The sequence below is a fragment of the Pelodiscus sinensis genome, chromosome 1, assembly GCF_049634645.1.
Source record: "Pelodiscus sinensis isolate JC-2024 chromosome 1, ASM4963464v1, whole genome shotgun sequence".
NCBI classification, from domain to species: Eukaryota; Metazoa; Chordata; order Testudines; family Trionychidae; genus Pelodiscus; species Pelodiscus sinensis.
Genome location: NC_134711.1, coordinates 297,660,479 through 297,676,153, shown reverse-complemented (window position 1 = coordinate 297,676,153; position 15,675 = coordinate 297,660,479). Strand labels below are relative to the sequence as shown.

General features: G+C 44.0%; 1 protein-coding gene across 7 annotated transcripts in view; it reads right to left on the bottom strand.

Moving 5' to 3' along the window:
- Positions 1-15,675, bottom strand: part of STARD13 (StAR related lipid transfer domain containing 13) — a 430,610-nt gene that overhangs the window by 82,203 nt on the left and 332,732 nt on the right. Inside the window, exon 1 of one of the 7 annotated variants that reach the window (XM_014579086.3) lies at positions 14,258-14,734. The exons of 5 other annotated variants lie outside the window; for them this stretch is intronic. The gene's annotated coding sequence lies outside the window, so the exon portion shown is untranslated. Of the gene's footprint in view, positions 1-14,257; positions 14,735-15,675 lie in introns of those variants that run through there. One more of the 7 variants, XM_014579087.3, reaches the window with a different exon arrangement.

Sequence of the window (15,675 nt, the reverse complement as noted above, 5' to 3'; positions counted from 1 at the left end):
CCAGTATGGCTGTTCTTATGTTCTTTTAGTAAATGAGCTTTATGGGTATATAGCATTAATAAAAATGTTAAAAGATATCAGTGGAACAGCCTATACTAAAACAAATGCCATGTTATCAGAATAACATATGAATGTGTCATTTATCACTGTACAGTATTGTTATAATTATTCACTGTACTTGACCAGATCAAATTCACCCCCAGTGATGCCTCAAGTAGTACTCATATATCATCATGCCAGGCATTTGGAAAGTTAGCTAGGCATGCAAAAATACTGGCTTCAACGTAGTTATATCAGGAATGGATTTAGCCCCTTTCCCTGTAACTTTACAGTACAGACATGGCAACCATAGCTTGTTACATTCATACCTAGTGTCCTTTTACCTAATCATTTTTTCACCATAATTTTAAGGCTAGCATAAGGCTATGCTCTGCTAATCTGAGTTCCTGTACAAGAGCCCACTGAACCTCACCCACTCATTTCTGCATCAGGCTCATAACTTCTGATAGAGCTCTAGCACATCTCTTAGATTAGGGATCTCAAAGTTCATTGCTCCACAACTCCCTTATGCCAACCAAAGTTCCTACACAACCCGACCAACGTCTGAACCCACCTGAGTCACACCACCCTTAGTGTGGCCAAGACCCAAGACAGGGGGCTGCATGACCCTGAGCCCTGCCACCAAGGAGAAAAGCCTTTGGATTCTGACTTTGGCCGAGGGAGGTGGGGCTTCAGCTTGGCCTGTATGGTGGAGGCCTGGCTTTTGGGCACCGTGGTTCCAGCAAGTCTGACATCAGCCCTTGTAACCCCATTAAATCAGGGTCACAACCTACTTTGGGATCCTGACCTACAGTTTGAGAACCACTGTGTTAGAAACAAGTCTTGGTTTAAAGATTGAAAATCCTATGAAATATAACCTTAGCTTTCATTAAATAAAACAAAAGCAAAAACAACAAAAACCCCTTCTAGCCATTTTCCTTGCACAGCCAGCTTTGAAAAGTAAATGTATTTAAACTGCTTATGTTGGTGGAAAGGAACAAGCAGCTGTGGGTTCTATTTCTGCAACAGGATGGACAGTACCTGCAGCTCATATACTTTTTAATGTAAAAGGAGTCATACTTGGCATGGATAGCAAAGAAGCAGTTCACTGACTCTCATATCCCTAGGCCAAGCCTTTGCTATGACCATGGAAAACAACTGATGACATTTGGTGGATGGGTGAATTGTTTCAGAAGACTGCCAAAAAATGCAAGCCTCAGCTTGGATTGCTGACTTCTTAGTTCACTTTAAGGCTGGAACTAGACCAACTGCTAAGGGTGAAATTAGACCAATTGCTACCCATGCATGCAGCTGCCAAGCTATATATTGGTCCTGCTTTTGCTGCACTCACAGCAGCAGCTCTTAGGAATACACTACTCCTGCATACACTGGCAATGCTGCCAGGGTCGCTGTAGGATGCCCCAAGCTATCCTCAAACTTCTACCCATCTGCTGCTGGTCACTCTAGATGCTTACAAAGTAGGAGGAGGAGGTGAACAGCAGTTGCACTGAATGGGAGTCCTGCAGCCCACCTCTGCTCCTTCCCCTTCCCCCGTACTCACCTGCCCAGCCCCTGCCAAGAGTTCAAAGAGCCAGTTACTACGGAGGACCCTGGAGCCTTACCTCCAATATCCAGAAGAAGATCTATACTGCTACATGTCCTCTACCCCGAGCCAAAGAAAAGAGACCTTTTCCACAATCAACCACTCATGATCCTAGCAGAGGGATGCAAGGCTGCAGGACACGCACCTGTCATTGATAGCAAGTGAAAAGTACACAAAGCAACTAGTGAAAGACAGTTATCCCTGACATGATGTATTTTTCTGGGGTGAAGGGAGAAATGTGCATAAATATTATTACTTGTATTCCAGTAGAACCCAGAGGCCTCAGCTGGGGTCCATTGTGCCAGGAGTTGTGCTAACTGTGGGGGACAGTCCTTGTCCTGAAGATGTTACAGTCTTAGCAGGCATGACAGACAAAGGATGGAAGGGGAAATGAAGGTGCAGAGACTTAACTTGATCAGATCCTGGGCAGCAGCACAGGCAGAAATAGAAGCCCAATCTCCCAAACCAGTCCCTTAGTCCCTAGACCTCACTGCTTCTCAAGTACAGTCCTATATTTAATTCAGGTGACTTTTCAGACACTTGGCAGAATAATGCTAAAGAATTCTCCATCACTGACAGTTTTAAAATCAAGATTGGAGGCTTTCCAAAATATATGCTCTCTTTCAACCAGGCATTAATTCAGAGAAGTCCTATTGTCTGCATTATACAGGAGGTCGGACTACATCATCACAGTGATCCCGTCTGGACTTCTAATCTATGAATCCCTTCTGCTGTGATGACTATAAGAAGTCAACCATCTAATGGTGGCTGAGTCAGGGCAAGAGGTAAATAAATAAATAAAATTAATGAAACCCAAAACAATGAGAAAAAATATTAAAAGCAAAGGCAAAATAACATGGTATTTTATATAAATTGGAACCAACAAATTGTGCACATAGCCAGCCTGTGTACCCTCTTTCCCCCTCTTGTTTATCATAATCACTTGTGCCCTGTGTAAGCTCATCAAAGCTAAAGCACCATGCCTGCCTATATGTTTATATAGCACCAGTGAGACCTTGATTGTAACTGGGACCATTACACACCATCACAATAATAAACAAACAATAGACATGACACACCTGTTGGCAGAAGTGAATAGAATGTGCCTTATGGTTACTCAAGATAGGTACGTTCATATTTTCTATTGGATCATCTTCTGCTGGTGAGAGACACACATTTTCAAGCTTACACAGAGCTTTTCAGGTCTGGGAAACATATGCAGAGAGTCACAGGTAAATACAAGGTGGAAGAGATTGTTCAGCATGGGTAATTAATACTCACTTCAAGGGGACCATTCAAGATGAAACGGCCCATTGTGGTTAGGGCAGAGAGCTGCGATTCAGCTTACCAAGACTGGCTCTATTCACAACTCTACCAGCCTTACTCTGCAACCGAAGGTCATTTTTAAACCTTTCTAGACCTCAGCTTATCCATCTGTAAAATGAGTAATATAAAATATCTACTTCACAAGGCTGCTATGAGACATTATTAAAAGAGCTTTCAAATCTTTGGATGAAAGATTATAAAACAGAAGTAGAATTATGACAAGAAATGATCATATAAATATAATTTTCATTATATACTCATACTTCTGATACATTAGTCTCTTTGTCAGGTTCATAAAATACTAACTCCAAAGCACTCAGTGTTAGAAGAATGATGTTTCTTTACCTCAGAGGAATGATCTTATTCAGAATCCAGTGTAGATGAAAGCATTTCTCCCAAAGAAGAATGTATATGGTGCTCAAACACTGAAGTAGATTGTATATTCTGCTAATCAATAAGAAAGTAGTTGCCATGGTGATGCTGATATCACACACCTCCAATGAAAAGCTACGTCTTATATAAACATACACACATAGCAATATGCTATGTGAACTAGCACCTAGCAGTGACTTCAAGGGAAAGTATGTTTTTACAAAAGAACACATTTTCACAGGCTTCACAGATTCTTCTGTAAGAGCGTTTTGTGAAATTTTAGACAAGTTATGTTTTGTTCAGTTGCCTTTGTTCTCAATCCCTTTTTACTGGAAATGAAGAAATGTTGGGAAATAATTGCTTTCAATTAAAATTAATGCCCTTTATTCAAATGATTTCAAACAGTGGACCACTGAAAAAATACTAAAGTATCAGAGGTAGACAAAGAATATGGTTAGGATTTGAAAGTTTGGGTTTTTATATTCTGTTAAATTAGAGAGAGAGAAAGAGAGAGAGACAGAGAGACAGAAATTCTGCTTTTGTTTTTGCACTGGTGTGAATGAGAACAGAATTTTGCCAACAACACTTATATTCAGCACATTATTTTGATTTTAATTAAAGACTAAATTCTACCACTCTTACTAAAGATTAAAACCTTACACCAATCAATAGGGCCACTCGTAGAGTAAGGTACTATTCATGGTGAGTGAAGATGACAGAATCTGGCCATCAGTTGGCTTTTAATCACTAGTCTTGGGTTTAAATTAGAATTTTTGGAAAAAAGTAATTCACACTTCACTATTTGCATCTTTCAGTGAAAATGGAGATTTCTGATTTAGAGAAACAAAACAACTAAATAAAGTCCAGGTCTTCCAGCAAGGTTAAACCCAACAATATTCCAAATCCTTTGTCCACGTAAGCAAAAAACCATAAAGAATATTTTTACTCTTATGGATACTTCCTCATGACTCCTTAAATTGCTCCTCATGTTAACCCAACTTAAGTTTAGTCTGCACTCAGCCACCTGGAGCTGACAGATATTTTTTCTAACTTTGATGTCATAGCAACCAGGCCTGTGGAATTAAGACAGCACTATAGCTGCCTGCTGAATCAAGATGGTAGGATTAATAATATAAATGTATCTCAGCAATGGTGTTTCTACTGCTTCGTTAAAGGTCTGGTACTGTTTTAAATTTTCAGAACCCCATTTTTATGGTTTGATTTTTTTTGAAGGATGATTTTTAAACAATTTTTTAAAAATAAATCAGTTTAGTTTCTTTTAGGGCCTGATCCAAATGCCACAGACATATTACCATTGACTTAATGGGCTTTGGTACATACTCTTAATTTTCAGAAGGACAAACAAATCAAGTTAATTGGTTCTCATACTTTTTGGGTGCAAAATAGCTCTCTTTTCCCAAATGATTAACTTAGAATATGGAATAGTAGCTTTGAGTATATAAGGTTATGTCTACACAGCAGCGTTATTTTGCAATAACTGACCTTATTCTGAAATAACACAGTCTGCGTCTACAGAGCAAGCAGTTCTTTCAACATAATGTCAAAATAATGTTGAGCTGGAGGATTTCTTACTCTGACTCCTGTAACCTTCATTTTACGAGGAGTAAGGGAAGTCAGAGGAAGAGTGCTCTAACTCGGACTTCCTATTGTGCAGACAGCACCAACAGCTGAAATAAGCACTGACATACCTCAAGTTGCGTAGCTGATTTTGGCTTTAGCCCTGCTGTGCAGCTATGCCTTAAATGACAAATACAAAGTAAACAAAATAGTCTTCGAGGGGTATCTGTGTTAGTCTGTAACTTTAAAAACAACAATTAGTACTGTGACACCTCGGTCTAACATGCCACAGGACTACTCGTTTTTAAACAAAATAGTGCCTTTCTTCTTCAGAGCTTTCTGTTACGAAAAGATTGGCAACTATGTCCGATTACTACCCATATGCATCTATGGACTCTTAAATCAAGTTTCTACGGTCCTATAAATATGTAAAGCACTGAATAAGTGCCGAACTTTATTGCGTCCATATTTTGAGCTTAGTGGCCAAGAAAAATGGGAAATAAGTCTCATTTTAATTTAAGTTTTGTAATTTCTCACTCCTTGTTAAGAGGCTGCATAGTCTGACAAAACTCAGATTTCCTCATAATTTAAAAGACAGCGCTGCATAAATAATGCATAAATAATGCATAAATAATGCTTTTATTTCTATGCATCATCCTCTTATTTGAAAATTGCTGGCGTTCACTAGTTGCTGAGGGCAGCATACACATCTACAGCAAGCAATGATATGTCCAGTTTTTCCAAAAAAGGAAAAAGAAAAAAAGGGCCCCATGCTCCTCTCTGCCTCCACGACCAAACCTATGAGACCCAGCAGGGAGCAGACACAGAAGGAAGGAGTGATAGCTCCATGACATGCTTGACTGAGTTGGATGACGCGGAAAAGCCCTTTCCTGAGGCCTTAGTGGGTGGGATGAGTGTGTAAAGGAAGAGAGTAGGGAGGACTGGGGACGTGGGAAGAGGAAGAGGTAACAAGAGGAGGGAAGGAGTAGAGGTTAGAGGAATGGAGAAGTACTGAATGGGAGAGGACTGGAGGAGGCAATGACATATCTGGAAGGGAGAGGAGTTGCTAAAGGCAATACTGAAGAAGAAGCTAATAGCTGAGGGGAGTGGGAGGAGTTTTTGGAGGTTTGATGGCTTAAAGCTCTGCTGATGGCCAAGGAGTACTGAGGGGAGTTCCAGTGTTAGGGGTGGGAGAGAAGGCTTGATTAGTGGCTGAGCTATTGCTGGATGAGTGAGCTGTTGGGAGTTTTACAAAAGCAGCTGTTGCCTCAGCCATCTCAGAAGTAGGGGGTAGGATACAGGCTATTAGGGAAGTAGTACCTCCAAATACCCCCCTGAAAGTCGGCCTCCTGTGACAATTTTGTGACAGGTTTGAATGTTCTAAATCAGTGCTCATGGAAGGCAATGAATTGTCAGCCTCCATCCACTACTTATTCAGAGTAGATACAGCTCAGGCTGCAGCTAGGGTTGCCAGATGGTTGAAACAAAAATACCAAACACCCCTCCCCCCAAAAAAACACCGGGAAAAAATTCTGTTGAAGGGGAGAAAAAATGGGGGAAGACCAAAGTTGATGAGCAAAAAAACAAACAAACAAAAAAAAACAACCCTCCCCAGCATTAAAACAGCATTTCCCCTTTAAGAGTGAGTGCGGAGATAGGAACAGGGGAACGGTTGAGCACTAAGACCCAGGAGAAGCATTGCTTCCCCTAGGTCTTTTGGCTAGCAGCCATTTTGTGCCGGCAGCCTTGGGGAACCAGGTAAGCATGGGGGCTGGGGTCGGGGGGCCAGAGGAAGCTCGGGGGGGGGGGGAGGAGGAGGCCAGGCCAGGCGCTGAGTGTTTGTAGGGTTGGCAGGTGCCCGGCATTTTCGCTTCCTGGCCAAAGAAAAATTCAGAAAATACCGGACATCTCAGGATCTCATCTGACAGTCAAAAATACCAGACTGTCCAGGTGAATACCGGACACCTGGCAACCCTAGCCAGCATATGCTGCTCACGCTCTGCTACAAATGTACTCCAAGTATGGTATGGAAGGACCATCTCTAATGGTGAAAGGTTAGTTTGGTCTTCCCTCCCATTCACTATTAGGCCTTTCAACCAAGATTCCTAATAAGGCTGCTCATGGGATGGTGGATTTAATTATCTGAAGCCTTTGTCCATTAGGGGCTAAGTTGAAACCACCAACTCATTTCTCATAAACCATTCAATAGCTGTCAAGTAGTAATCCCTTCCAGCTTCATGGACTTGGGGAAATTTTTACCTGTAGGTGAAATGCTGTTTCTCATTAGCAATGCTTTCACCCACCCACTGCAGACACAGATTTAACAGAAGCTATTACAACATTGAAGATTTGATTTGAGTGCACAAAAGCTAGAAAATTCAATTTAATATTAAACAGGAAAAATCCAGGAGAGTTGTCAGAATCCCATTTTATTTTAATTTTCTGGCTGTTTAATTAAATCAATACCCTAGCCAAAATTGCTTGTATGGCCTGCATATTATACCAATGCACTTTTTATGAGGTGATCTTACTTTTGAGTTTAAAAAATCTCGGGTTATCATTAAGGATGTGTAGGTTTAATCAGTTAACTGGTAAGCCTCACCCATTAAAGTTAACTAGTGGAGCTGGAACAGCTCCTTGCCAACTGCGGGTAGGGGGCTGTTCTAGCCCCGATGTGGGTCCGGCACTCCCAATGTCTCCTGCAACATCAAGATCTGATGTAACACTGTTACTGGCCTTCCTAATCCTGATCCCAAGAGATGTTCTGACCAGAACTTTCTGGGTGTCTGGCTGGTGAGTCTTGCCCACATGCTCAGGGTTTAGCTGATCACCATATTTGGGGTCGGGAAGGAATTTTCCTGCAGGGTCGATTGGCAGAGGCCCTGGATGTTTTTCGCCTTCCTCTGTAGCATGGGGTACAGATCACAGCTGGAGGATTCTCTGCATCTTGGGGTCTTCAGAGTATTTGAAGGCTTCAATATCTGAGATATAGGTGAGAGGATTATTCTAGGAGGGGTGGGTGAGATTCTGTGGCCTGCACTGTGCAGGGGGTCAGACTAGATCATAATGGTCCCTTCTGACCTTAAAGTCTATGAGTCTATGAGTCAAAAGAGACTCAGATGACCTCACTATCTCTACCTCCAGTGGTCCTGGCTAAATCGCAACTATCGCCTGAAATGTGAGAATTTGTTTCCTCCATCTTTCCCACCATATTTCTTCTTTCTTCCTACCTCTCTCTTCTGTTCTTTGCTTGGAAAAGGAGGTGGGTCAGGGAGAAGGAGCTTGGCAGAAGTGGTAGAATGGGGGTGGGAGCTTGGGGTAGGAGGATGAAATGGGAGGACAGGTGCTGGAAGAGTCAAGATGGGCTTGAGTGAAGAAACGGAGTGGGGACAGGGTCTGGGGTGGAGGGAGGGTTCGAGCACCTCCTGCCCCCCACCTCCCCAGCTAGAGGAGAAGTCAGACACTATGAATAAGTCTTTAAGTTTCAGAACTATATAATAAGATCAACTTCACTATGGTGTTAAATATTCCAAATATAATTTGGATGACAAGTTTGTGATGAAGGCATTTCTGGCTTTCACTGTTCTTTAATATCTTTTGTCTGTTACCCCTGTTGTATTTATAATGCTGACAAGATATGTGAAATATTGAACCCGGTCTATGCTAGTCCTAGAAAGTATTACAGGCAGTCCCCGGGTTACGTACAAGATAGGGACTGTAGGTTTGTTCTTAAGTTGAATCTGTGTGTAAGTCGGAACTGGCGTCAGCCACTGCTGAAACTGATCAGTTTCAACAGCGGCTGAATATGGACGCCAGTTCTGACTTAAATACGGATTCAACTTAAGAAACCCAGGCGTCCCCAAGTCAGCTGCTGCTGAAACTGATCAGCGGCTGATTCCAGGAAGCCCGGGGCAGAGCAACTCTACCTCGGGCTTCCTGTAGTCAGCCCCTGGTCAGTTTCAGCAGCGGCTGACTTGGGGACGCCTGGGGCAGAGCAGCTGGGGTGCTGCTGGGTTGCTCCAGTAGCGCCGAGGAGCGGCGCTACTGGAGCAACCCAGCAGCACCCCAGCTGCTCTGCCCCAGGCATCCTGATTCAGCCACTGCTGAAACTGACCAGCAGCGGCTGAATCAGGACGCCTGGGGCAGAGCAGCTGGGGTGCTGTCGGGTTGGTACAGTAGCGCCGAGGAGCGGCGCTGCGGGACCAACCCGGCAGCGCCCCAACTGCTCTACCCCAGGCGTAGGCAAAAAAAGCCTGGTCTGCTGGGGGGGGGGGGAGAGGGGGCACTAGCTGCACCCTCCCCCCCAGCAGACCACGGAGACGCGGGTGGCAGGACCACCCACGTCCTCCACGGCTTTGCTCCGTCTCCGTGGTCTGCTGACCAGGGAGACGGGGAACAAAGCCTTGGAGCACGCCCGCAGCGGGACAGCCCAGGCACACCCGGGCTGTCCCGCTGCGGGCGTGCTCCAAGGCTTTGATCCGCATCTCTCTGGTCTGCTGGGGGGGGCTTCCCCCCCAGCAGACCAGGGAGACGTGGAGCAGCTTTTCTCGCCCCGGAGGACGGGGGTGGCGGGACTGCAGCGCATCTGGGCGTCCCGCCGCTCCAGTCCTCCGGGGCGAGAAAAGCCCCGTTCGTAACTGCGGATCCGACATAAGTCGGATCCGCGTAACTCAGGGACTGCCTGTATTAGTGTTCCTTGATGCATGTTTATTCTCATGATTTAGTTTTCTCTGTATGGATTTCCAGTCATATTAATTGTGCACATTAGAAATCCCTTGTTTTCGCTTGTCTCTCTCCAGGGGTTTAAGATGACAAGTTTATGTCATCTGAAAAGTCAAAGTTGGGCAGTTACAGGGTTATATTAATATCTTTAACTTGTTGGGTTAATGTGGATGTGGTGAACATGAACCTAAACTCATTAAGGGAAAAAAATCTGTAGTATACTTAATTCTACCTCAGCATGAGGGAATGTACTACAAGAGTTCTTGAGGTCCCTTTCAGCCCTAAATTTCTGTGATTCTTTTACATACCATGGGCGAAAGTCTCATGTGGTATAACCTAGTATAGCTCCATGGAAACCAGTCCTGAAAATCTGACTCTATATGTTAAACCAGGACTTCAAAAAGATCACCACAGACCTACTAGCCAAAAACAACAACAACAAAACAAAACAAAAAACTATCAACTTATTATCCAAAGGTCAATACACAAAAGTATATTAGCATAAAAAGAAACAAACTGGTAATAAACTTAAAGAGACTAACTCGGCTACCCCTCTAAAGCTTTGGTAATAATAAGCATGTTACAAATGTTTAGATAGACAGAGGAGAAAGGTACCCAAAGGCATCTGGATAAAGACCCCTGCCTCCAGGCACCTGGATACCATCATGACAGAACCTAGACAGACAGAAGGGTGCCCAGGGCAAACACTCTGGAATGCTGAAATTCCTACCAGGATGCTGTTTCTGGACACTGATTAGGAGTTCCCATCTTTTGTATCAACCTCTAGCTAGTATGTGCCTGTTAAGTACAGGCAGTCCCCGAGTTATGCAGATCCAACTTACGTCGGATCCGCAGTTATGAACGGGACTTTTCTCACCCCAGAGGACGCGAGCAGCGAGACGCCCAGATGCGCCGCGGTCCCGCCGCCCGCATCCTCCGGGGCGAGAAAAGCTGCTCCGTGTCTCCCTGGTCTGCTGGGGGGGGGGAGCCCCAGCAGACCAGGGAGACACGGAGCAAAGCCGTGGAAGACGCGGGCAGCGGGACAGCCCAGACGCGCCACAGCTGTCCCGCTGCCCGCATCCTCTGAGGCTTTGCTCCCCGTCTCCCTGGTCTGCTGGGGGGAGCCCCCTCCCCCCAGCAGACCAGGGAGACGCGGAACAAAGCCACGGAAGACGCGGGCAGTGGGACAGCCCAGACGCGCCGCGGCTGTCCCACTGCCCGCGTCCTCCGAGGATTTGCTCCCTGTCTCCCTGGTCTGCTGGGGGAAGGCCCCCCAGCAGACCAGGGAGACGTGGAGCAAAGCCGTGGAGGATGCGGGCGGGACCGTGGCACATCTCAGCGGTCCTGCCACCCGTGTCTCCTTGGTATGCTGGGGGGGAGGGGTGCAGCTAGTGCGCCCCCCCCCCCAGCAGACCAGGCTTTTCTCGCTGACAACGCCTGGGGTAGAGCAGCTGGGGCGGTGCCGGGTTGGTCCTGCAACGCCGCTCCTCGGCGCTACTGGACCAACCCGGCAGCACCCCAGCTGCTCTGCCCCACGCGTCCCCAAGTCAGCCGCTGCTGAAACTGACCAGCGGCTGACTACAGGAAGCCCGAGGCAGAGTTGCTCTGCCCCGGGCTTCCTGGAATCAGCCGCTGATCAGTTTCAGCAGCGGCTGACTTAGAGACACCTGGGGTAGAGCTGCTGCAGTGCTGCCGGGTTGGTCCCCACAGCGCTGAGGTGCAGCGCTGCAGGGACCTACCCGACAGCGCCCCAGCTGCTCTGTCCCAGGTGTCCAGATTCAGCTGCTGTTGAAACTGATCAGCGGCTGATTCCAGGAAGCCCAGGGCAAAGCAACTCTGCCTCGGGCTTCCTGTAGTCAGCTGCTGGTCAGTTTCAGCAGCAGCTGAATCTGGACGCCAGTTCCGACTTACATACAAATTCAACTTAAGAACAAACCTACAGTCCCTATCTTGTACGTAACTCGGGGACTGCCTGTATATGAAACCACCTATTCCTCTCTGGCTGTAGGGAGAGTGGGAGCTTTTCCTCTTTCTGTCTCTTGCCCATCTTCCATGGAGAGCCTCCTGAATGTTTTGAATGTGCATGTGTGGGAGATCCACTATTTCACCCTTTCCCCCAGCCTTCTGTCTTGCTTCTTCTGCCCTGCCAGGTATACTGTAGTCTTTAGAGGACCTTGTGGGTATAAAATAAAATAGCACTGACACTGAAAAAGTTCAATTTTGCTTTTTTATTTTTGTCAATCTTTGAAAATAGCAGTATTCTATTTAATAGTAAGTACATGTGCATGTATCACTCAACCGGTGTCATTATATAAAAATTAGATTCCTGTGATATTAGAGGAAGTGCCTCTGAATATAGCTGATATATAATCAACACTGTGGCTGTATAATAGGGACAACCAAGTGAAGAAATTAACCAGGTGATGCTTACCGGGTAAGTGGTTAACCAGCAGCCCATCTGGGCTGGTGTAACTCCCTGCCCGAAGCAGCTCCCTGCCTGTACAGTGGGCCCAGCTTGGCCCAAACAGCTCCCACTCATGGTGTGGTGGGCTCAACCTGGCTTGGCTGGAGCAGTCCATGGCGTGGAGGGCCCTGCTGGGCTGCAGCAGCCCCCCAGCCAGGTTGTGCCATGGGCGGGGGACCACTGCAGTCCAGCGGGGCCTGCCTCACTATGGGCAGGGGGCACTCCAGCCCAGCAGATCCCAGTTAACCAGTTAAACATAATGTTTAACCAGTTAACTTTTTAAACTGGGATTTTACATTCTAGTGGGAACCATTGACCTAAAAGCAAATACCAGGAAGGCAGCCAGCAACATATATTTAAAAAGACATTAAGATGAAGCAAAGACATCATGTTAAGGTGAATATGAGCTGCTTCTAGGATTCTTGTCAAAGTCTAAAATGAATAAAGAAACACAAGAAATACTGGTCTATCTGGTCATCTCATTGCATGGGATTGCCACAGTTCAATGTAGCTATTTAAGAAATCCTTGCATATTGAAAGCATTTGTTCCATGGATAGGAAATCAGACCACCTATCTCAAAGTATTTCACGCCTATCTCTCCAAACAGCTGTGCATACTGTATATGCTGTACTCCTACAATAGGCTATGTAGAATTTTATCGATTTCTATTTCTTCCTTTTCCTCCAGACTTTTGCAATAATTTGCAAAATGTGTTCCATGCACTGGAAAAAGGTTAAGCTAGTGAAAGAGACAGTAAGCAGAACCCACAACTTTTTGGCTTGCTAAGACCCAAAACTTGAGAAGCAAGATGACATTTTATTAAGAAACCAGCAGAAAGATCCACATGATTGTAAGATCACATTTAAAAGTGCCAAAAACCTAAACCAGAGCAGGATGTCAGGGTTATTCTAAAGGATTCACTTTTTTCCATTTGTCCAGATCATCAGTCTCTGTGCCCCTCCCCCCAAGTAAATGAAATCAATCAGTAGGGATTTCTGTAAAATACATAAAACAGTCATCTTCCAGACTACCAGAAGATAAATGATTCCAGACATTGGACTGCAGCCATTTTCCCACACATGCTACAATGTTTTGTCATCCATATTGGGCCATAATGTTGAGTGTGTGTGGTTTTTTTTTAAAGTCTACAGCCAATACTTCCACTACTGGCATGGAGCAGACTGTACATTAAAACCATCGCAACAAGTTATTTTTCTGTATCAATTGTAATAGATTTGTCTTATTCCAAATAAAAAAACCACCTTGGGTCTTGCTTAGAACTTTCATGCACCTCTGCTATTGCTAATATAATCTTATTATTCCACATTATAGTCTCAAAAATGTTCTGGAATTAGGCAGATCACACCTTAATACAAACTACCAAACTAAGTGGAATGCATACCTATAAATAGTGCAAGCCTTATGGGAAAGCCTATCAATATCAAACAATAAAATTGTTTACAACAACATATACGGTGCTTCCCGAATCATATGACAAAAGGTGCTACACAATGTGCATTTAAAATATTCTAAGTGTTGTTTTTAAGCAAGTCCTCTGTTAACACTAAAATGTATTTGGGGAAGCACTATAGGGCTTCTCACTATAGAGTTTCTTTTGCTTTAAGACACGTGGAACAACATTCTTCCCTGAGTTAAATCAGGAATAATTTTCTGTGAATTTACTCCTAATTTTGCACTAATATAAATAAGGGCACAGTTTAGCCCAAGATGTCATTGTAATTCTAATTAGTCCATAATTATTTGGGTGGGAACTCTCTTCCCCTTGCCAACAATAGTATTCTTGCCTACACCCTTCAGTCACAAATGGGACCAAGCAAGCTTTTCATCAAAGATGCCTTTTAGAAAGACTACAAAATAATTCTTGTTCACTACAAGAGGTGCCCTTAAGCTAATTAACCAAAATCACCCCTCTGATATAGAGGATACTAGCCGTTTGAAAGTTTGTTTGCAAGTTTTTTTAAAAAACAAGCCGTCTCAAACAGATAAGCCTTTTAACGTCTTTAAAGTAATTCAAACCTTTTAAGTAAAAGTTAGGTTACAAAAGAGATATGACTGTTTTCAAAGCTAAAAAGCTCCTCAAAACAGTGTTAACTGTTGTACTAAACACCCTTACTACAATATTTGAACTTACTGTCTACAAATATCCTTAGGCGTCACTGTACCTTTGAACCAAATCACTTTCTTCTGTACTTCATGTTCTGGTTTCTTGAAACCTGCTTCTCAGATTCTGACAGATGGCTTCTCTGTCACTGCGTGCAGCTTCCTCCTCGTTATTTTGCCAGCTAATATTTTCACACTGCTTAGCTGTTGTCTGTGAGACTGTGCTCTACATCATTTCTGGTCTGATCAATGCTCTGCTTGGTATTAGGTTGGTTTCTAGTCCCGCCTCCTGCTCTTGAAGAAATGAAAACTCACAGCTGGATTTTCTATAAATCATCTCTTAACACTGGCTGTGCAACTATGGCAAATACTACAAGAAAAACCTGCTGTTCCATCTCAAACTTGAAAAAGAATTCTTCATCTTAATGATGCACATATGGAAGTCAAAATAATATATTAAAATCACAAATCCTGGAATACAGTGGCCAGATGATTGTGACCTTCAAGGCTTGAAATCTAATTAATGTAGCACAGCGCTCTGTTGTATTCTAGTGGGAGGATATGGCAAAATACACTGCCTTGGAGAATTCATTTATAGAATGATCTGCTCACAATAAAAGGCTGCCATTCTTAAGAGATAAATTTATACCTACAATATGAAGTAGTTTTGGCAGCCATTCTATTGGATCTGCTCTTCTTCCTTTTCACTAACGAATTAGATTAAACAAGAGGATATACTGTAAATGCTGGCAGCTCCAGCTGCAAGAAGCCCTTACCATCATATTGACTCAGGCTACATCTAGACTACAGGCTTCTTTCGGAAGAAGCTTTTTTCGGAAGAGATCTTTTGAAAAAACGTCTTTTGAAAGAGAGCGTCCACACTGCAAAAGTGCATCGAAAAAGCGATCTGCTTTTTCGAAAGAAAGCATCCATACTGAATGGACATTCTCTCGCATGTAAGCTGTGATTGCAATGGTGGAATGGCCACCAGGACACCTGTGCTTTTTCCCCTTTCCTCTTCTTCCAAAAGAAATCACTCTTCCCTGTCCACACATGCCTTTTTGTGAAAGAGCTCTTTTGCAAAAAGGTTTCTTCTTTGTAGAATGAGGATTACCAATGCCGGAAAACCCCCTCTGTTCTTTTGATTTTCTTGTGGAAGAATGCAATTGCAGTGTGGATGTTCCTCAAGTTTTGTTGGAAAACCAGCCATTTTTCTGACAAAACTCCATAGTGTAGACATACCCTTAGTGTGGACAGAGACTCTCTTTAATTGTTTCTCACGCAGCACTGAAAATGTTATCAGTGCTCAACAGATAACAATACAGTATGTACTACTGTACTAACATAAATAGCACTATTGCCTATACTCCAAAGGGCAAAGTAAACCAGTTATTAATATATATTAATATATTCTCTACAATGTCTTAATTCTCACCAACTCCTGTCAAG